At 37.4% G+C, this 22,468-nt stretch overlaps 1 long non-coding RNA gene across 1 annotated transcript in view; it reads left to right on the forward strand.

Moving 5' to 3' along the window:
- LOC124278986 overlaps nt 1–20,878 on the forward strand; it is a 38,520-nt gene extending 17,642 nt beyond the window's left edge. Inside the window, exon 3 of the long non-coding RNA XR_006899259.1 lies at nt 20,741–20,878. This is a non-coding gene — a long non-coding RNA (uncharacterized LOC124278986). The remainder of the gene's footprint in view (nt 1–20,740) is intronic.
- Nucleotides 20,879–22,468: the final 1,590 nt, after the last annotated feature.

A 22,468-nucleotide genomic window follows, 5' to 3' on the forward strand; every position in this document is an offset into this window, starting at 1 on the left:
GATATAACTGTTAGACCACACACCACCCCCTCTATGTCTTAAAGTATGCTGTTAGATAGAGTATGCTAGATATAACTGTTGCTATGTCTTATGAAAGTATGCTAGATATAACTGTTAAGAGACACCACCACTCTATGTCTTAAAGTGTGCCGTTAGAACACACCACCCCTCTATGTCTTAAAGTATGCTAGATATAACTGTTAGAACACACCACCCCCTCTATGTCTTAAAGTATGCTAGATATAACTGTTAGAACACACCACCCCCTCTATGTCTTAAAGTATGCTAGATATAACTGTTTAGAACACACCACTACCCCTCTATGTCTTAAAAGTACACCACCACCACCCCTCTATGTCTTAAAGTATGCTAGATATAACTGTTAGAACCACCACCACCCCCTCTATGTCTTAAAGTATGCTAGATATAACTGTTAGAACACACCACCCCTTTCAATTAACAGAGACACAATGTCGTCTATCAGATAGATAGTTAGTTAACCCACTAAGTACGTTTCCACAAACACCATCATTTTCTAATTTGTGCAATAAACCTTTATGCCATGCCCTGTAAAAACCTTTTGAAATATCACAAAATAGCATACAGTAAAGGTGGTGATTATCTAGGACTGAGCATATATTATGATAAATTTCTATGTTGAGATGTTGTAGAATGACTAGCAGTAACACCTGACTGGAATTTACTTAAATTGTTATGTTCATAGAAATGGTCGTGCAAATGCTTTACCATTATTCTTTCAAGGATTTTCCCAAGGATAGGTAATAAACTAATAGGTCTGTAATTAGTTGGGAGGGATGTATCCGCTTACCCGTTATTATTACTCTTATTACCCGTTTTTCACATTGTAGGAAATACAGTCACTCAGTGATATATTATGCAACAAACAAAGAGGTTCAGCTATAGATGTACAAAACCGTTTTAACACTCTCATGTTAATGCCATCAGGTCCACTAGATTTGTTTGCTGGTAAGGCCTTATCAGATACCTCCTTTTCGGTTACAATGATATTTGTTATACTGTTAACACAGCGATGGCTAACAGGTGGCAAAGTCTTGCCGCCATCATTAACATTTGAAATAGATACTAAATATTCATTTAATGTTTGAGCTTTATCCAAATCTGTAAAAACTGAAGGTATCCCAGAATCATCAGTGACAAGAGGGGGAACGGGTCCCGATGAAGTAGTAACCACCTGATTGAGTAGACTGAGGTGATAATAGTTATCAAAAGTAGATTAAAAGTTTCCCATGGCTATTCTTTTCAGATTTTTTATTTTATTCCTTTGCTTTTTGAATATAAATAGCTCAGAAGTATTCAGAGATCGAAATGCTTTTTTCCTTAGACGCTCTCTTTTCTTTTAAGCATGTTACGAGGGTCGTTGAAAAGTAGTCGAACAAACTATATTCTCTATGTCCAATGTTTGAAAAAAGCTTCCATTTTATTTTGAAGGAATCATTAGCAATGTCACATCCAAAATTTCATGTGGGTAATGTGGTTAACGAGATATTAGTCATCGCAACATTGGGGTATAATGTTTCTTGCAAATTTGCAGAAAATGGAAAATCCAGGCACATTGCCTGCTCACGGCGCTACGTACATTACTATTCCCGATCATAGGACACTATCGTAGTTTCCGATACTTTTTTCAACTCCCTGGGGATTGTACAGCCATGCTGCTGTTAGGCGCAATTAACTAAACACTCACATTGCAAGCTTGATTTATATTTAGACGGGGACTGTTTTTTTAGGACACCCTCATTTTAATTTTTCAAAAACATTGTGTCCAGATATACAATATATTGAGAGCTGACATTTGTGTGACCATTCAGTATTTAGTTTGAACCCTTGACATCATGTATGAATAATTGAAAACTTTAGGATGAGTTATATCCTTATGATGACGTCAACTGAAAGGGGGTGGGTAGCGTCTCCAAAACAAGCTCTTTCAGTAAACATGAAGCTAAGGGGAGTCACTTGAACAAGCGATTATAGTTTCAAATTGCTCTTTTGTGCAGTTTAATATCTAAGTTTGACTTTTACCAACAGACAAACTGTTTCTTGCATATTTTGTTACAATTGGTGTAGGGGGATTCCCGCCAATACACCTTGATATAAAATTGGATCAAAATCTATTAATTCTTTCCTGAGTTCGCGGCTACCAAGCTTGGCATGTGCAAAACTGTTACACCTTCGCTGTAACCTTTAAAATGGCCTCAAGGTCACTAAATTCAAGTGGTGTCGGTAAATATCGTCAATAAACCTTGGTACCAAATTTAAACAAAATCCATCATTTCTTTCTCGAGTTCATTCAGTAAACAGAAGGAGGAGTCATTTGAACAAGCGATTGTAGTTTCAAATTGCTTTTTGTGCAGTTTAATATCTAAGTTTGATTCTAGCCGACTTCTACCATTCTCAAACATACAAAAATGTTTCTTGCATATTTTGTTTCCTGAAGTTTGTGATGCATTTTATTGCAGATTTTACGGGGTTTTTGGAGTACCGAGCCATGATAGAAAGTCACACAGAATGGGGATCGTGAGGCTGCAACATAGCAAAAACAATTTGCTTGAGGCTGACAGACAATATGTAGAAAACTAAAACATAACAACAGCTGCATTTGTATCATATTCTAGGTGAGGCTGACTACTTACTTTTGAACGTCCCTCGTAGATATACCCGTTAGAACACCCACCCACCCCTCCGACTCTACATGCAAGTAAATGTGTTAGATATGCCCATTCCACTCACTTTGAAACTCTACAGTTACGTCTTGGAGTCACTGGCGATGCGTTATCACGGTTTCAGTCGTATCTCACAGGATACAAGTAATCAGTTATCATCGATGGGGTAAGGTCTGAGAGCAGAGAATTAAGCTTTGGAGTGCCACAAGGCTCAGTCCTAGGCCCAATCCTGTTCACTGTATATACCATACCCGTTGGTGATATAGCCCGAGCCCACAATTTTAGTTATTATCTCCATGCTGATGACACTCAGCTATATCTTGGGTTCAAGCCACAAACTGCATCTTCTGTACAGAATGCCCTGCAGACAATAACAAATTGCATAGCTGAGATCAAATGTTGGATGAACAGTAATTTTCTGAAACTGAACGATGACAAAACTGAGATTCTCATCATCAGCTCCAAATAAACAAAATCAAAGTTCAAGGTCCCTGGAGTTCAAATTGGAGACGTGTTTGTTCAACCAGAAAGCCATGCTCGAAATCTAGGTGTCATCTTTGACTCAACATTAAGCATGGAAAATCACGTCAGTAACATCTGGAAATCTGCATATTATTACCTAAGGAACATCAGACAGATTAGCAGGTACATGGACACACCATCAGTAAAATGCATTTGTGACATCACGTCTGGACTACTGCAACAGTCTACTCTATGGAATACAGCAGCAGTACATGGACAAGTTGCAGCGTGTTCAAAACACAGGTGCCAGGCTCAAAACACGCACACATATGTGTGTGCACATAACACCAGTCCTGAAGGACTTACACTGGCTCCCTGTAAAAGACAGAGTTGTATTCAAACTTCAAAGTCGATTAAAGGGCTTGCTCCATTCTATCTCCAGGAACTAGTCAACCTCCACAAGCCTGGAAGGTCACTCAGATCAACTAGTCAGCAAAGCTTAGATATTCCATTTGTCCGAACCACAACATACGGGGACAGATCATTTAGCAGAGCGGGTGCTGTACTCTGGAATGGATTGCCTGAAATTGTCTGAAAATGTCAGTCGGAAAATATCAACAGTTTCCGATCTTGTCTCAAAACCATCCTCTTCAAACGAGCATTCGACTAAGCGCACATGAGCAGGACTCTGGATATGTAGCGCTATACAAATGTCTAATTTGATTTGATTTGATTTGATATACCCGTTAGAAACCCAACCCCACCCCACCCCCACTGTATATGTATACATATCAAAAGCTCAACAGATATTTGCGAAAAGACATGATACAGCGGACAGTTAGAGATTTTATATCGATTATATATCAGGACGAATATCATTTTCGTCATTTAGCTAAGATTTGTCAGTTCTTTCTTGGGTTATCGCGCTAACAATCTTTATATTGGCAAAACCCTCAGAATTTTGCTGTGAATTATCTTAAGGTCACTCAATTTCACTTATGTCGGTGAATCTCGCCAATATACCTTGGTACCAAATTTGAACAAAATCCATTATTTCTTTCTTGAGTTATTGCCCTAACAAGCTTATATGATGTATGAAATGCAACGAAAAACAAACACACGCGTTGTTACGACGTAAACTGCAATAAAACGTAATTTGTAATACTTGCAGCAAATTGTAATAACCCTTGGCGTAAATTGTAATAAAAACGTCAATTGTAATAAAATTGGCGTAAATTGTAATAATTTTTGTTGCGGTAAAATGTAATAAATATTTACGTAAATTGTAATAACAGTTTTAATCATTCGTAAATACGCGTGTGTTCGTTTTTCGTTGCATTTCATACATCATATAAGCTTGTTAGGACGATAGCTCAAGAAAGAATTGACAAATTTTGCTTAAAAGTAGTACCCAGGTGCGTTGGGAGGATGTGCGGACACCAATTGAATTGGGCGACCTTCAGATTGATAAATATATTTATGGAAAATATAGTAATAATATTCGTCCTTATATAGAATCGATATACAATCTCCAACTGTCGTCTCGATCATGTTTTGGGGGCAAATATCTGTTGAGGTTTTGATATGTAAACATATAGAGAGGGGGTATTCTAACGGGTATATCTAACACACTCGAATGCATGTGGAGTTGGTGTGTGTTCTGACGGGTATATCTACGAGGGGCGTTCAAAATGTAGTCAGCCTCACCTAGAATATGATACAAATGCAGCTGTTGTTATGTTTTATTTTTCTACATATTATCTGTCAACCTCAAGCATATTTGTTTTGCTATGTTCCAGCCTCACGATCCCTATTTGGTTGACTTTTTATCTTGGTACTCCCAAAAACGCAAAATCTGCAATACATGCATCACAAACTTCAGGAAACAAAATGTGCAAGTGAGCGAGTGAGTTAGAATTTTAAGTCACATCGGCAATATTTCAGCCATATCGTGACGACAAAAATGGTATATATATACTAAGTAGAAGTATATAGACTATGATATATTTTTTAATAACACTATTAAAGCAAAGGACAGTATAACGACTAGATTATCCGCATTAATAAAAACTACTTTGAGTTCAGTGTGAAATGCTAAATCGTTTCAAAATAACAATCTAAAATTGGCTATAGATCGCCACCAACTGAAGGTAGATCGCCATCCTAGGGACCATGGGGGCTTACGTTACTTTTGCTACGTGCATGGTCCCTAGCTGGATTTATATCATGTCCTCAGCTGTTGGCGAATTTTGAGCAATTTAGCCATAAATTAAAACTACAAACATTCTACGATTAATATTCTGGCAATGATCAACAAACATTGAACGATGTGTTCTTAAGTACCCTCATCGGAGGACAGGGGCGGTCGGGTAGCCTAGTGGTTAAAGCGTTGGCTCGTCACGCCGAAGACCCGGGTTCGATTCCCCACATGGGCACAATGTGTGAAGCCCATTTCTGGTGTCCCCCGCCGTGATATTACTGGAATATTGCTAAAAGCGGCGTAAAACTAACCTCAGTCAGTCAGTCTTCGGAGGACAATATCGATCAAAGTTGAGAGAGAATGGTTGTTGCATGAAGTCACTCGCCATTGTCGCACTTTGCTGATTCCTCTGAAGACTTAACCACACTTATTGTTATATCAGCTACATATTTAAAAAATGTTCATCAAAATGAAATACATATCTGCTCTCTTTGACCGTAATATAGTAATATTTCAGTTACACTATGTATATAAAAAATGTATAACTTTCCATGGTTCATGTTCAAGCTCGCGCTTTGAACCCTGCCCCTTTGTTTGTTTATGTACAGTAAATTTACAGTTTGCACCATTCTCATGCACTTTATACGGTTAATCTCAATCTGGATACTTGTCACCCACGTCCTCATACCGGGGTAGAATATGTCTTCAGCAACCCATGCTTGCCACAAAAGGCGACTATGCTTGTACTAAGATGCGACTAAAGGGATTGGGTGGTCAGGCTCGCTGACTTGGTTGACACATGTCATCGGTTCCCAATTGCGCAGATCGATGCTCATGCTGTTGATTACTGGATTGTCTGGTCCAGACTCGATTATTTACAAACCGCCGCCATATAGCTGGAATATTGCTGAGTGCGGCGTAAAACTAAACTCACTCACACTCACTCACCTTGTATGTTGTCAGTAACCTGGACATTCGGTGGCTAGTTCCAAGGAGACAAGATTTTCTGGAGGGTGGAAGGTGTCATACTGATTTTGTGGCTAACACTTTTACTGCTGCTGAGAGATTCTACACGATAGGCCCTGTTATTACTTTGGGCCAAGGACGAAGTTTGTTGCGTGTCCCACTGGTGAGGCGTGGTGACCTCAACTTTGTTAATTGCTGAACATTAGAGATAAAAAGACTGCATTTCTAAGCAGAACTATTGTGGCGATCCATTACGGTTCAGCCTCATGAGCCTCAAGAAAAGCGACACAAACATTGCACAAATTGTATGTCTGATGTTTTCGAGTTACATAACCTAGCTCACATGATAAATAACAAAGTGTTGAGAGGTAGGCCAAGGCCGTTTAATATAAGACGACACTTTTAATATAATTGATTGTGTAGGTATGTTTACGATACGTGTCATGTTAACCTAGCCGTGTTAACCTAGCCGTCTCGGACGTCATAAATGACGAGGTAAAATAGACTGCATTTCTAACCGGAACTATTGTGGCGATCCATTACGGTTCAGCCTCATGTGCATCAAGAAGAGCGACACAAACATTACCCAAATTTTCGATGTACATCCCCACCCGGGACCTCTTATTCATACTGACCTGAAAATAATTCATCTGAATGTTAGAAGTTTGAGAGAAAAAGTAGATATATTAGAAATTGAGTTGGGCACCTATGATGTAATATGTCTGACCGAAACATGGTTATATTTGGCGATAGATAGCAAAGAAATTAATATTCCGGGTTTTCATGGGCCATTTCATAAAGACGGAGAAAGCCGAGGCGGTGGGGTTGCGGTGTATGTTAAAGATAATATGTGTGCAATGCAAATAGATGAATTGGATATAACTCGGCTCGAGGCAATATGGATAAAACTTAAATGTAAGAAACAAACATATCTAATAGGTATATTCTATAGAGCAGACAGATGTGAAGTATACTGGGATCCTATTGACAACATCATTGCAAATGCCATGGATTTAAATATGTATACTATCATTGTAGGAGATTTTAAGTTAGATCTATTGAGAGAGAAATAAATAAAAAAACTTATCACTTAAAAGCTGCATATTGACTCAAGCAACTAATATCTGAACACACGCGGATCACTTCTCATTCTCGTACATTGATTGATTTGATATTTGTCACATGTTTGGATAAAGTACGGAATTCGGGAGTGCTAGATCCGATATGTAGTGACCATTGTCCGGTGTATGTTAACATCGAATCAGATATACAGAAAGAAGTATGCTACAAGCGGGAAATCTATGATTACTCTCCAGCGAATATGGAACGCACGAAACAAGACATAACTGCTACTGGTAGTAAGCTAACGGAAACTGAAAAAATCGATCTGATAGCATCCCAACTAACCGACGATTTACTCAACGTTTGCGACGCGAACATACCAAACAAAACCGTGCCGATTAGGCCAAGAGACCCGTTATGGATGAATAATGAAATATGCTCACTTATTAGAAAAAGCGTAATAGGCAACACAAAATCGCTAGAATGGCAAAAGTTCAGACCCGTTAGAAATAAGGTAATATCGTCTGTACGTAAAGCTAACAAGCAGCATACAAGCAAAACTGATATCGCAATAGGTGAATCAACTGGAACAAAAAGTTGGTGGAAACTAGTTAAGAATTATTGGCAAAACACATCGGCATGAATTATTTGTCATGCAATAATTGATGATGATGTTTTATACGATGATTTAAACGATATTATAGAAATTATGAATATCTATTTCACCAATTAATCTGAAGTTATAGACCCCGATGACGACCCCCCTCCTCCTGATGAGCGTTGTGATAGTACTTTGACAGATATAATATTGGAGATTGGGGGAGTTAAGAATATATTGCTATCTGTAGATACTACTAAAGCAACAGGCCCTGATAAAATCGGAAACAAAGTATTAAAAACGAGTGCCAACCCACTAGCCCCGATCCTAACTAAATTGTTTAATTTGTCATTAGAACTGTCTAAGTTCCCCACCTTCTGGACAGAAGCGTACGTAATCCCTATCCATAAAACAGGTAATATATACGATTGTTCTTATTATAGAGCGGTAGCATTAACAAGTTGTATTGCTAAAGTATTTGAAAAGTGTATCTTTAAATATGTATATAATTTTCTGAGAGATAATAACCTTCTGTCAAATCTCCAATCTGGTTTTTACTCCCGGCGACTCGACAACTAATCAGCTAACCTATCTATATGATTCCAAAGCTAAAGCACTAGACGATGGAAAAGAAGTAAGAGCGGTATTTTGCGATGTTAGCAGAGCGTTTGATAAAGTTTGGCAAAAAGGAATCCTGCATAAATTGAAATCCTATGGAATTCAAGGTAACCTACTAAAGTGGTTTGAAGGTTATTTGAATGGTAGAACCCAGCGAGTTGTAATTAATGGACACACATCAAATCCTTGACCAGTATGAGGGGCGCGGTGGGCGAGCTGGCTAAGGCGCCAGGCTAGTGATCCAGCGAGCTTCGAGGTGCCGGGATAACATGTCCACGGGTGTAGAAACCTTGGTTTCAACTTTGTGTGCAGACTCTTTCAATGTTGTCACAACCCCTAGTGTACAGTACACAACCCTGTGCACTTAAAAGAACCCACGAATCCGTTGGTATATGACCAGATGGTGGCCACATGAATACGTGCAAACACCTAGTTGCGGGTACAGCAACGTGCAGTGAACTTGGACAAAGTACTGTGACTATGTGTCCCAGTCAACCCAGCTGTGAATGGGTACCTCGTTAGGATGAGAAAGCCACAATAACTCGGTGCGCCTAGTGGCAGCAAGAGTTGTATACTCCCCAGGGAGGAGTTGAGATTGATAATACGATGTGCCGTTGAGATTGACACCCAATGATCGAGGGAAAAAATACCAGCGCCTTGAGCATGCACTAGTTGCGTGGATATGTGCGCTATATAAATATCCATATAATAATAATAATAAGCAGCCGTCCCTCAAGGATCAGTCTTAGGACCCCTAATGTTCATAATATATATTAATGATATTGTAGATGATATTGCTAGTAATATTAGACTTTTTGCAGAGACGACACATCTCTATATGTTATAATTGATGATCCTGACATTGCTGCAGACTGTTTAAATAATGACTTATTAAGAATTTCAAATTGGGCCAAAGAATGGAAGGTTTCATTCAATCCTAACAAAACAAAATCAATACACTTCAGTAGAAAACTAATTTATCAGTGCGATCAGTTAAATGTAGAACGATGACATATGCCAGATCATTTCTACCTGATACAATAAAACTATGGAATTCCCTAAGTTCTGAAATTCAAAATATTGATACTTTATCACGATTCAAAAACTCGATATTAAGACCAAATAACAAAACTATTATCTTTGACCTAAACTATGGACCAAGAAGATGCCAAATTATCCATTCTCGTCTCAGGCTCCGTTGTAGTGATTTGAATGCTGTTTGGTTTGATAGACACATCATCGACAGCCCCTCGTGCTCATGTGGTCATCCAGTCGAAAATGCTGTGCATTATTTCTTCACATGCAATAAATACACGGAATTGAGACAAAAATCATATTTCTATTTAAAGGGGTTTAGTATCAACACTGTACTATGGGGATGTTCATCCCTCACTAGCAATGATCTACACAAATTATCAAAATCTATTCATGATTACATAATAAGATCCGATCGATTTGATGTTTCATAAATACTTTGATTTTGACTGCTAAACGAACGAATCGATATTCATGCATTATCCTTATCTTGATTGCTGGTAAGACTTGTAACAATGTGTCATCTGTTTCTAAATCTGCATTTACTTATACATGTATTTGTTTATGGGAGCGGCCTTCAAATGAGCTCCTCGGAGCTTGTTGGCCAATCCATTCATAATTTCATGAATAAAAATGTTTAAACCAAGAATAAACGTACTCTTCAAAGCGTAAACAAGCAATATCCTGTTATTTTTGGATATGCCATGAAGAACTTCAAAATGTAATTAACATTAAAATATTGAAGGCTGTTGCTCGTAAACTATTTCCTTGCGTCAACAGTGAAAATAACTCCATAATGGAAAACAATTAACTTTAATATTCAAAACAAACACAAATAATCTCTGGTAGTTTTAAGACGTGTCACAAATAATTTCACAGCTGGTAGAATTAACATGAAATTATAGAAACCAATAGCTGACAATATTTTGAAAATCCGTAATGTAAAGGTCTTTGTCACAAACACAGCTATTACTTCCGCCACATGTCAATATCTGAATATCGCAATAATCTTCTGCGTGACCCTGCAAATTATCTAAACGTTACCGAAACTGTAGTCGGATGCCTTGATACAAAAAGCGAACAGATTCCACCCATTAGTTTGGGGGATATCGCAAGCATACTCGCTGTGACCTTGAACATTATCCGAAGATCACTGAATTCGACTGGCGTTAGACTATACTCCCAGCACATTTTCCTAACATACTTTTAAGCAGAGTATATTACTTCTTTCTTGTGTTTTCGCACTAAAAAGTTAGAAATGTGCAAAACAATACACTTTTCGCTGTAAACTCAAAATGAACACAAGTTCCCCAATCAACTGGTGTAGGGGGAATCCCGCCAATACACCTTGATATAAAATTGGATCAAAATCTATCAATTCTTTCTTGAGTTATCGCGCTAACAATCTTTATATTGGAAAAACCCTCAGATTTTTGCTGTGACCTTGAAAATTATCTCAAGGTCACTAAATTCAACTGGTGTCTCGCCACGACACCTTGGTACCAAATTTGAACAAAATCCATCATTTCTTTCTTGAGTTATCGCCCTCACAAGCTTATATGATGTTTGAAATGCAATGAAAAACGAACACACGCGTATTTACGAACGATTGAAAATGTCATTACAATTTACGTAAATATTTATTTCATTTTACCGCAACGAAAATTATTACAATTTACGTCAATTTTTATTACAATTTGCGTATTACAATTTACGTAAATTTTTATTACAATGTACGTTTTTATTACAATTACGTCAAGGGTTATTACAATTTGCTGCAAGTATTACAATTTACGTTTTTACTACAATTTACGTCGTAACACGCGTATTTACGAGTGATTAAAACTGTTATTACAATTTACGTAAATATTTATTACATTTTACCGCAACGAAAATTATTACAATTTACGTCAATTTTTATTACAATTTACGTTTCAACGAAATTTTTATTACAATTTACGATTTTATTACAATTTACATCAAGTTTATTACAATTTGCTGCAAGTATTACAATTTGCGTTTTTATTACAATTTACGTCGTAACACGGCTTCTTAGAAGCAACGTGACGTCATAACATTGTTCATGATGTCATGTCACCATGACAAAGTGATATTTCACCCTGTGCATATCGCATGAAAACAAATTATCCCCGATATGTTTGCCCTCGTATGTTATAAGCATTGTTATGATCATTCTTTGAGGTTAATGCCACCCGTTGAATTCTTTGTTGTATTTTGAGAGGTGAAACTAAATAAATGATTTCTTTGGTCTACCCATAACAATTAAGGTGTCAACTTCCACTGTATACCTTACAGAAAGAAGTTTTGACTTTACTTTGATAACGAGCACATCTGATCGATTCCTTGAAGCAAATGATGCAATTCAATATCATTTCTACATTTTATTTTATATGCATCAATCAAATACAACAAATGAGTAGACAGATTGACTGCTATGTGACAAGGAATAACCAGGCGCCAGCGATTTATGATATCCTTAGCAAATGTAACTTAAAATTCCCTCTCATAAAAATACAATAATATGTAGTAATATGATGAAGAAAATAATACGAACCAGGTTAAACTATGACAACGCAATATATGAATGTATGATCGAAACATAAATCATAATAAATCACATATGATTAAAACATTAAATTAACTTCAAATATGTCATTGCGTCAACATTGAAAATAATTCGAAAATGAAGAAAAAGAAACGTACATTTCAAAGCGTAAACAAACAATATCCTGTTATTTTGGGATATGCTATGAAGAACTTCAAAATGTAATAGAAATAACATTAAATTATTGAAAGCTATTGCTCGTAAAATATGTCCTTGCGTCAACATCGAAAATAACTCCATAATGAGTTAACTTTAAACATACACAAATAATCTCTGGCTTTTTTAAGACGTGTCACGAATAATTTCACAGCTGGTAGAATTAACATGAAATTATAGAAACCATATGCTAACAAAATTTGAAAAGTAGTAATGACAAAGCGTTTGTCACAAACATAGCTATTACCCTCGCCACATGTCGATATCTGAATGTCGCAATTATCCTCTGTCTGACCCTGAAAATTATGTAAACGTTACCGAAACTGTCATCTGATGCCTTGATACAAAATGCGAACAAATTCCATCCATTAGGTTTGGAGATATCGCAAGAATACTCGCTGTGACCTTGAAAATAATCCGAAGGTCACTGAATTCGACTGGCGTTAGACGATACTCCCAACGCGTCTTGGTACTACCTTTAAGCAAAACATATTAATTCTGTCTTGTATTTTCGCACTAAAAAGTTAGACATGTGCAAAACACTTTTCACTGTGAACTTAAAATGAGCACAAGTTTCCCAATCAATTGGTGTTGGGGAATCCCGCCAATACACCTTGATATAAAATTGGATCAAAATCTATTAATACTTTCCTGAGTTCGCGGCTACCAAGCTTGGCATGTGCAAAACTGTTACACCTTCGCTGTGATCTTTAAAATGACCTCAAGGTCACTAAATTCAAGTGGTGTCGGTAAATCTCCATTCTACCATGACTTCAGTAAACACTGGATTGTGATTGGTTAATTAAAGTCATTCAGAGGTATATAATCACGTTATACAGGTCTCTGTTTTCCGTGCGCAATCATACATGGTTTACGGTAATGCACTATTTTTGTCTGCCCACTAACATGGCGGACACCAAACAACCTACCGATGCATCGATAAATTACGGCGATTTACTGTCGGAAATTACACATATGTCTTTAAAGATGGATTTAGCGATGACGGGCTCGACTTGCGTAAATCACAACAATAGGTGTTTATACATACAGAAGTACTTCGAAAGCATGGAAATAAATATTCAGTCGAACAAGATCAAAACATCGTCTGCTTTCCGAATAAAAATTCAGCAAAAACAAATATGTTTACGTTGATTCTATGTTATGTCAGAATAGATCCAGCAATAGACTGCTACAAAATTTCCGTGTTAAATTTATTATCAGCTTTCGTCAACGATATCGCCACTGATCTTGATCCGGTAACGGAGAATGCATTAACATCGAACGCCGAAGACATTTTTAATGCCTTCCGTCCACATAAATAAACAGTTGGGTTATCAATTCAAACAAAATGATATTTTGAAATTTGTACTGTTTCAAATTGAGCGGTAGTAAAACACAATTAGATCTACAGAATCTGCAAACCGTTCTGTTTAGCCCAACATATTTTTTCTAAAATGTATAATATCGTTGAAAAAGTTATTTAGCTTAGTCATGATCCCTCTTATCCATTACATTGCTTTGATCTAAAGTAGTCTATTAAAGTATAATTAATTACCTTACCGTGTTTATGCCAGAGGTACACCCTCGTGTCCTGATCCATCCTTTCGGATATCACACAAATCTGGCTCTTTGTCAACAGACTCGCGAACATGCCAGCGAATCCGATTCAATTTGAATTCACCTACACTTTGAAGCCACTAGGTCACAAAACACTTTCCAAAATGTAGAAAATAATATCCGTAGAATCGAATTTGAGCACAAAGTACACACATGAGTGTAAGAGTCACCACAGCTGTCGCACGCAGACGTAGAGGTGCGTGAAATCGTCAAGTTGACAGGGCACAAAATTCAACAGTATCTAAATTCGGTACAACACGGACTTCCCGTTACAGCAAAAGCGCCCCTACTCTTAAATTTTGTACCAGTACCAGTAATTAGATATCAAAGACTATCTCAGTCATACAATCAGGTTAACCTTTGCGCAAACTGTCAGAGGCTCTCCTGTCGAATCTTTCCAAATTTGCACGTAAATGTAAACAATGACTTCGAGAAAAGGTCAAGGCCATGAGGTTGCTGCCACTTTTCTGGTGGGGAAAGGGTCTACGGTGGAATTTTCAAATGTGAACCAAGCTTTTTAAACTTATTTGATATATGTTTTCCAACTTATCAGTTAATGATTGGTGATTGATGCATTGAAAACAAAACGTGATTTGTTATTACTGAATCAAATCTCCTAAATCTCCAGTCAATAAACCTTGGTACCAAATTTGAACAAAATCCAGCATTTCTTTCTCGAGTTCTTTCAGTAAACAGAATGGGGAGTCATTTGAACACAAGCGATTGTAGTTTTGAAATTGCGTTTTTGTAAAGTTTAATATCTAAGTTTGATTCTAGCCGACTTCTACCAATCTCAAACATAGCATATTTTGTTTCCTGAAGTTTGTGATGCATTTTATTGCAGATTTTACGTTTTTGGGGAGTACCAAGCCAAGATACAAAGTCACACAAAATGGGGATCGTGAGGCTGCAACATAGCAAAACCAATTTGCTTGAGGCTGATAGATAATATGTAGAAAAATAAAACATAAAAACAGCTGCATTTGTATCATATTCTAGGTGAGGCTGACTACTATTTGAACGTCCCTCGTAGTTATACCCGAACACCCACCCACCTCTCCGACTCTACATGCATGCAAGTGTGTTAGATATACCCGTTAGAAACCCACCCCTACCCCACCCCCACTTTATATGTATACATATCAAAATCTCAAAAGATATTTGCGAAAAGACATGATACAGAGGACAGTTTATATCGATTATATATCAGGACGAATATCATTTTCGTCATTTAGCTAAGATTTGTCAATTTATTCTTGGGTTATCGCGCTAACAATCTTTATATTGACAAAACCCTCCGATTTTTGCTGTGACCTTGAAAATTATCTCTAAGGTCACTCCATTTCACTTGTGTCGGTGAATCGCGCCAATATACCTTGGTACCAAATTTGAACAAAATCCATCATTTCTTTCTTGAGTTATCGCCCTAACAAGCTTATTTGATGTATGAAATGCAACGAAAAACAAACACCCGCGTATTTACGAGTGATTAAAACGGTTATTACAATTTACGTAAACATTTATTACATTTTACCGCAACGAAAATTATTACAATTTACGTCAATTTTTATTACAATTTGCGTATTACAATTTACGTCAATTTTTATTACAATTTACGTTTTTATTACAATTTACGTCAAGTTTATTACAATTTGCTGCAAGTATTACAATTTGCGTTTTTATTACAATTTACGTCGTAACAGGGGTCCATGATAAACTGTCAGCTCTGTAGCGGAGCACATCTTGCTGAAAGTTTTCTGAAGATACCACCTACTTCGGAACAAATAACTTAAACCAAAACTAAAATCTCACCTTATAAGATAAATATTTTAGTTTTAATGTTAAACTTACACGATATAAGTGATCTCACTGGACGGGGGGACGAAATAGACGTTCAGAAATCGGCGACTTATGCATTGTAGAAAGGCCGGCCGGTATAGAAAATAACGTGGTTCAGGGTCTGTGAGACGGACCATGTTAATCGGTATTTTCACTCTAACATATCGCAAGAAATGCATACCCAAAGTACACACTTTAGTTACCTTCCACATTAATAAACTTTTATCCCTCTCTCGATAAAGGTTCGCATCCCAGTGAACACAACGTGAAGTCAATTTTGGTTGGTTGGTTTGTTGTTTAACGCCACACTCAGCAATATTCCAGCCATATGACGGGTGTCTGTAAATACTCGAGTCTAGAACAAACAATCCAGTGATCATACGATGATATGTGTCAACCAAGTCAGCGAGCATGACCACCCGATCCCGTTAGTCGCCTTTTACGACAAGCATGGGTTACTGAAGATCAGTTCTAACCTGGATCTTCACGGGTAAGTCAATTTTGGAATGACATTAGCCGTAAAGTGGATGGTCAGTGTCTAAAGAGGTTATTATTGTTCCCTCAGAGTATTCGGGATGAACTTTCATATAAGTGCTTTTGAATACTAAGATGTGTCAAAAACAGAATCTCCCTGTAAAATATCTCAATAATCAGTCCAAATGTAAACAGTATATGATATTCTCAGACTTACGTTCGTGACTTAGGCTTATTGAAAATATGTCATGTAAACGTTCACTATTAATCAAAATACTTGCATTACATAATGACCTTGCTACTGGCCAATACCACCTCGTCTTCTACTCAGGCATGTTGGAATTTCGGATAACAGATTGGCTGAATGTACTGCTAAGGCAGCACTCAACAAATCTGTTACCGCCACTTCTGTTACCTTAAAGTGTTTATAAACATGTCACTAGAAGTTACATCTGGGGTACAATGCAAAAGAAGTGGGACACCCAAGTAGGTATCAATACCTTACAGGCAATAAAACCACTACTGGTTACACCTACTTGGGTTATCAGTCCAGATTTAAAGAGATCGTTTTAAGATGCGGCCGTAATGGCCATAGCGGATATACTCATGAATATTTTTGAAAAGGTGAACATCCTTCATTTTTCATCCTATGTGATGAAAGAATCATAGTCTGACATGTCCTGTCTGGCTGTGTTGCTTTTTCCATCTTCAGTATTTTAAATCGACATCTATAAAGTATCTGTTTAATAGTATTTGTTCTCGTTTGGTTATTGTGTTTCCAGAGGCAATTGAATCAACTGATAAATTTCAATGTAATTGTGATGCTTCCTTCCCTCCATCCGATGGCGACACCAAGCAGATAGTGGTTGGTATTACAGAGAATGTTCATATTGCGATGCGAAAGCATATATTGCGATATGTATTGCAATATATTGCAAGAAGTTTTTTTAACAAAAAACTACTTATAATCGAGTTGATGCTTGGTTTATAAGCAAAAAAACACAACAAAAGCACTAACTTTTAATCATGACAAAATAAAATTGTAAATAATATTTGGCACGAATGAAACAAGGAAATATTCGAAGATTTCCAATTGTTACGAAGTTTTCCGGTTTTCGATCAGCGTATCGCAGTACGTATCGTTTTCATGGCTGAGCCGGTAAATACCGGTAAACCGGTTGTATTGCGCAGCCGTACAAACAGGTAACCGGTAGGTGAAAATTAGGATGTGTCCTAGTCTGGAATTCCCTCGACATCACCGCATATCACAGTTTATATTATCACTCACGTCAAGATCAAGGCTACAGTTTGTCAACAGAGACAGCATCAACGTTAAAATAGTCTCGTCATGCCAGCTGGTCATGCTGGAGATATGTGGCCCTTCTGGGCTCGCACCATATCACTCACGTCAAGATCAAGGCTACAGTGTGTCAACAGAGACTGTGTCAACATCAACGTTAAAATAGTCTCAACAATTTATGCTGGAAGATATATGACCCTATTTGGAGTGAAGGCTTATAATATTGTCAGAGAACATGATAACTCCAGACCATTGGGTTTATAAGTGTATTTTGTCTGGGATGATATTCAAAGGAAAGGATTTTTCCCAGAAATGAAGAAATAGGGGTAATAAAAAATCACAAAAAAGACCAACAAAATAAATCAGTTCCATTACTTGACATAATATGTTTACAAAAGTAAATAGCCGCCCAAAATAGAAAATAGACATGTTATTCCATCTGACAATACACATATTTTCTAACGTTTGGTACTAGTATTTTCGGCATCATTCCAGTTGAGAAAAGTATTGGTAACATTAAAATAACACCATTTCATGCATGTCACGCACGTGTTATAGTAAAGCTAAATATTGCCGATGTGACGTTAAATATTAACTCACTCACTCACTTACTCACTGACGTTATCATTAAATATGGAAATGATACCTGACTTTTTCTCATAATATGTTGCACCAAGGGGGTAGTTCTATTGCCATACACTTCATTATTACAATATACTCGTCGTTTCTGGGAAGATGCTAACCGTCACCAAGCATAAACTGTCACCTGGGAAAACTGTTTCCAACCATCCAAAATACCATTTCATTAAGGTAATGTACGTTTGAAACTGAAAACTATTGCTATATTTGAAAAGGATAAGGAGGTTAAGCTCATGTAGTGTAACCTGAGTGAGTTTTCTTGCAAACGTGACGGAAACAATATGATGGAGTCTTCGTGGCTATATAATGTCAATGTTAGACGACCGGTTGTTGACCCGTACATGTGGAAATGACCAGGTCAAGACGAACACAAAAGACAGAGATATCAGTGAACTGCCAACAAGCAGGCGACAGAGAATATCCAGTTTCAATTAGTCCAAGAGATTCCATAATAGCAGTGAAAATTATGTGAATGAAAAGGATAAAAATCTGTGATGATGTCCGTTGCTCGCAAAGTTGTTGTGACTTCATATTAAACATACAGTTAGTGCTTTGAGGTTACATCAGGCTTAATTGTTTTAGCCTTGAAGAAACATTTGTTAGAGGTGAAATGTGTCTTTTTTCCTCTAACGTCAAAGGCAAACCCTGGATTTCGGAAACATAATATCACCATCATGCGTGTCGTACATTAAACAGGGAACATGCAATTCAGAACCAATTGCCTGTTATGTTAGTCATTACATGAATAAAATACCAATTAAACAGTGTATTCATTACCTTGACTCGGTTACTTACATGACATCACACAAAACGTATCAACCCCGGGGTTCTACTTCGCCTAGGTACATTATGATATGACTATGGTTATGGTTTCAAGATAGACGTCTTATTCAGCCATGCAGGCACATCATGTCAAATAAAAAGCATGAGATCATATAACATGTACCTTTCTGAAGGTTTTGACGTTTCTCGGATGTCAGCGCATCTTTTATATCCTGGCGTACGTCTCGTTATTACCATTAAGTCTATGTGAGACGTCTCTCTGTACGAGGGTTGTGTTTCCTTTACCGTATATCATTACCATAATTTACCATCTTAATGAAGGGAGAAAGCCCAAAGCGTTATGTCATAGGGATCTACACACAGGAACATGTAAAAAAATTATGTTTGAATGCTAGATCGATGTTTTTTGTTTGTCAACAATGCTTGTAGACCCAGTTTTTTTCTGGCTTGTGATAAACGTCTTTATAACACCTGATAACACAAGCCCATGAAAGTGCAGCTCGAGATGACTTGTTGTTCAGTCACGACAGTGCTTGCATCAGTGCTACAGTTGAGATCGTATCTCTGTCGTGTGGAGCGCAATGGATTAATCCATTCTTAACCAGTCGCCGTTAAATTATGAGTTTCATGCCATCCACATCGACATGGTCACTGGGGTGTCCAAGAATTGTTCGTGTGCGCGTGTGTGTGTGTGTGTGCGTGCGTGTGTGCGTGTGCATGTGCATGTGCGTGCCACCGGTAACCTACAACACTGTAGATGATGTTCAAGGTATAATCTTCATAAAAATATGGGGAACGGTTTGCGTCCGACATTGCATATCAACGTATTTATTTATGACTTAATAAAATCAGAGGTGTTCAGAGGTATATAATCTAAAAGAACATCTGCACATCCTTCTGTTATTTGTCTATCTTATACTCTCTCTATATATATGTAATATATATATATATATATGTGTGTCTCAAACACCAAGTCACTACATAGTTACTGAAAGACCTTTGTGACGTCGATTAAAACTGCCTCTTCACTAAACCGTGTGTCTACATTCAACGCCTTGTCCTTAACAACGATTCTGCCCTTCGGCACCTGTCAACCTTTTTCTGCAACCTTCTACAGGCTGATACACAAACGTGTACAAACGTCAGAGCAATTCAATTCAATTCAATTCAATTCTTTATTGTATGAAAGGCCATAGGCCCATATACAAAAGAGATACATCTTGACAATGGCATATATAATCAATTTTCTAACTAATCAATTCTTTTCTTAACAAAAATGCATGGTAGATAAATAGAGCAACTGTGTGTTGTTTTGGAGGTTCTTTGCGGCAAAGTAAGGAAGACAATAGATTAAAGTTGATTTGCGATAAAGACAGTTGCGGTAGATACTTATTTCTTAGATTTTCATATACAGGACAAATAAACATAAAATGGAATTCGTCTTCAATAATGAAACAGAATGGACATAATCTTTGGGTTTTTTCCATAGAAACATATCTCCCACGGTTAATTAATAAATCATTAAGGCCTAATCTAAACCGTATAAAAGCATTGCGAATATTTATAATGTATAAAACAAACCATATGCATTTGCATTAACATTTTAAAATGTTAAAGTGGATCATAGGTATGACTTTAGCCATTTAGCACTTACTTACCCAAGTCCGATTCCATAGTGACCACTGGAACAGCTACACACACGTATGCATTCCTCTGTATAGTCTTGTCTTAGTGTCACCGCTGCTTTGACTGGAGACTGGGACGCTTGCTAGCAGCTCTTCTGTGCTCATGTTTACCTGATCCTAAATTGAGGCCAAACCATGTTTACTATGTCAGTATTCATATGTCAAAGAGATGAAGTCCCCAGTACATGCCTGATTTATGGTTGTGAACTTAAGTGCAGTCTAGTGGTAGATATGACATAAATCATACCGGTACGTTTGGCTATCATGGCCAACAGTAGTTTCACGTGTTGTGAAGTTGTGAAGATGTTTGTGAGCTACAAAACCTTCATAATGGACATTATGAGAGAAGCTATATACCTGCCATTCGTTTTGCCTTACCATCTTTCGGTTAGATATAGGACATTCGGCAACTGAAAATCTATACAATGATATTAATGATATCAGATTGTATGTTTCTGAAGAGAATACCCTATCATGTTGGGAGTAGGAGGGAAGGGGTTGTCAGAGAAGAGGGATTATTTATCACTGTTCTATGACATGCACATTTCAAATGAGGAGTCATACAATATCATCGTACCTGCGACCCATTTTAATTGTGGGGTTCCTGTGGAGTTGTAACCTGAGTCCTCAAGTCAGTTGAATGTTTTTTATATGTAAAATGTGCATTCCCTCTAACGTCAAGGGTAGACCCTGCTCGGATTTCCGGAGCATAATATCACCATTATGCGTGTCGTACAATAAACAGGGAGCATTCAGGACCAACTGCTTGTTGGGTTATTCATTACATGCTTCTTTGACTTGATTCAGTTACCTGAATGACGTAAATGTTTCAATAACGCCATACAAAGCGACTCTACACAGTTTCTTTAGGGTTAACCTTGACGGAGGGATATCATGATGTTGGTTTATGGTTTAAAGAAAGCCTTCTTTCTAAATGGTGATATCAATCATCAAGGCAGATAATGCCAAATGCAGTCAAGCACAGTTGTGTTGAACTTTGTTCTTCGAGAGTTGTATCTTTGGGCAGTATTTCATGAACATAATTTACGATCTTAATGTAGGGTGAAAGTTTAAAATGTCATGTCATGGGCTTCTACACACAGGCTCAGGTAAAAGTGCATTCTCAAGAGACAGGTCGATGTTTTTGTCTGTGTATGTAGTAATTCTGGGATTCGAACCCAGTCTATGGCCTTCTATGTGGTGTCATTTGACATGCCGTTAATACTAAGCCGTTTTATCACACAATTAAAGTAGTGATGCTTACGTTTAGACAGAAGGTAAGCATCCCCATGACATAAGCATTACGTTTTCACTAAGGCCTATGTTGAGAGTGTGACCACGTAAGCTGTTGGTTTAATGTTTAATCAAAATTTCTATTGCTATTACAGCTATTGTATTTTATGTTGTCAATGAAATTTCAGTAAGAGAATATTGTTTTGCGCCACTTTTAGCAATATTCCTGTGATATTATTATATCCTGTGGGGAATCAAACCTAGTTCATCAAAACGTGTCTAGCCACGTTTCAACCATCAAGTTACCATACCACTTCCTGAAAGTTCTAAACAGACATGGGCAGTTACTGTGAAAAGTGCGTTTCTGTATTTGTTGTTTAATGCAACACTCAAAAATGTTCCAGTTTTACGGCGGCGGTCGGTAAAAAAAACGAGTCTGGGCCAGATATTCCAGTGATCAACATCACGAGCAT

This window comes from Haliotis rubra, unplaced genomic scaffold (genome assembly GCF_003918875.1).
Source record: "Haliotis rubra isolate DU_JTF1 unplaced genomic scaffold, ASM391887v1 Scf1065, whole genome shotgun sequence".
In the NCBI taxonomy this organism is placed as follows: Eukaryota; Metazoa; Mollusca; class Gastropoda; order Lepetellida; family Haliotidae; genus Haliotis; species Haliotis rubra.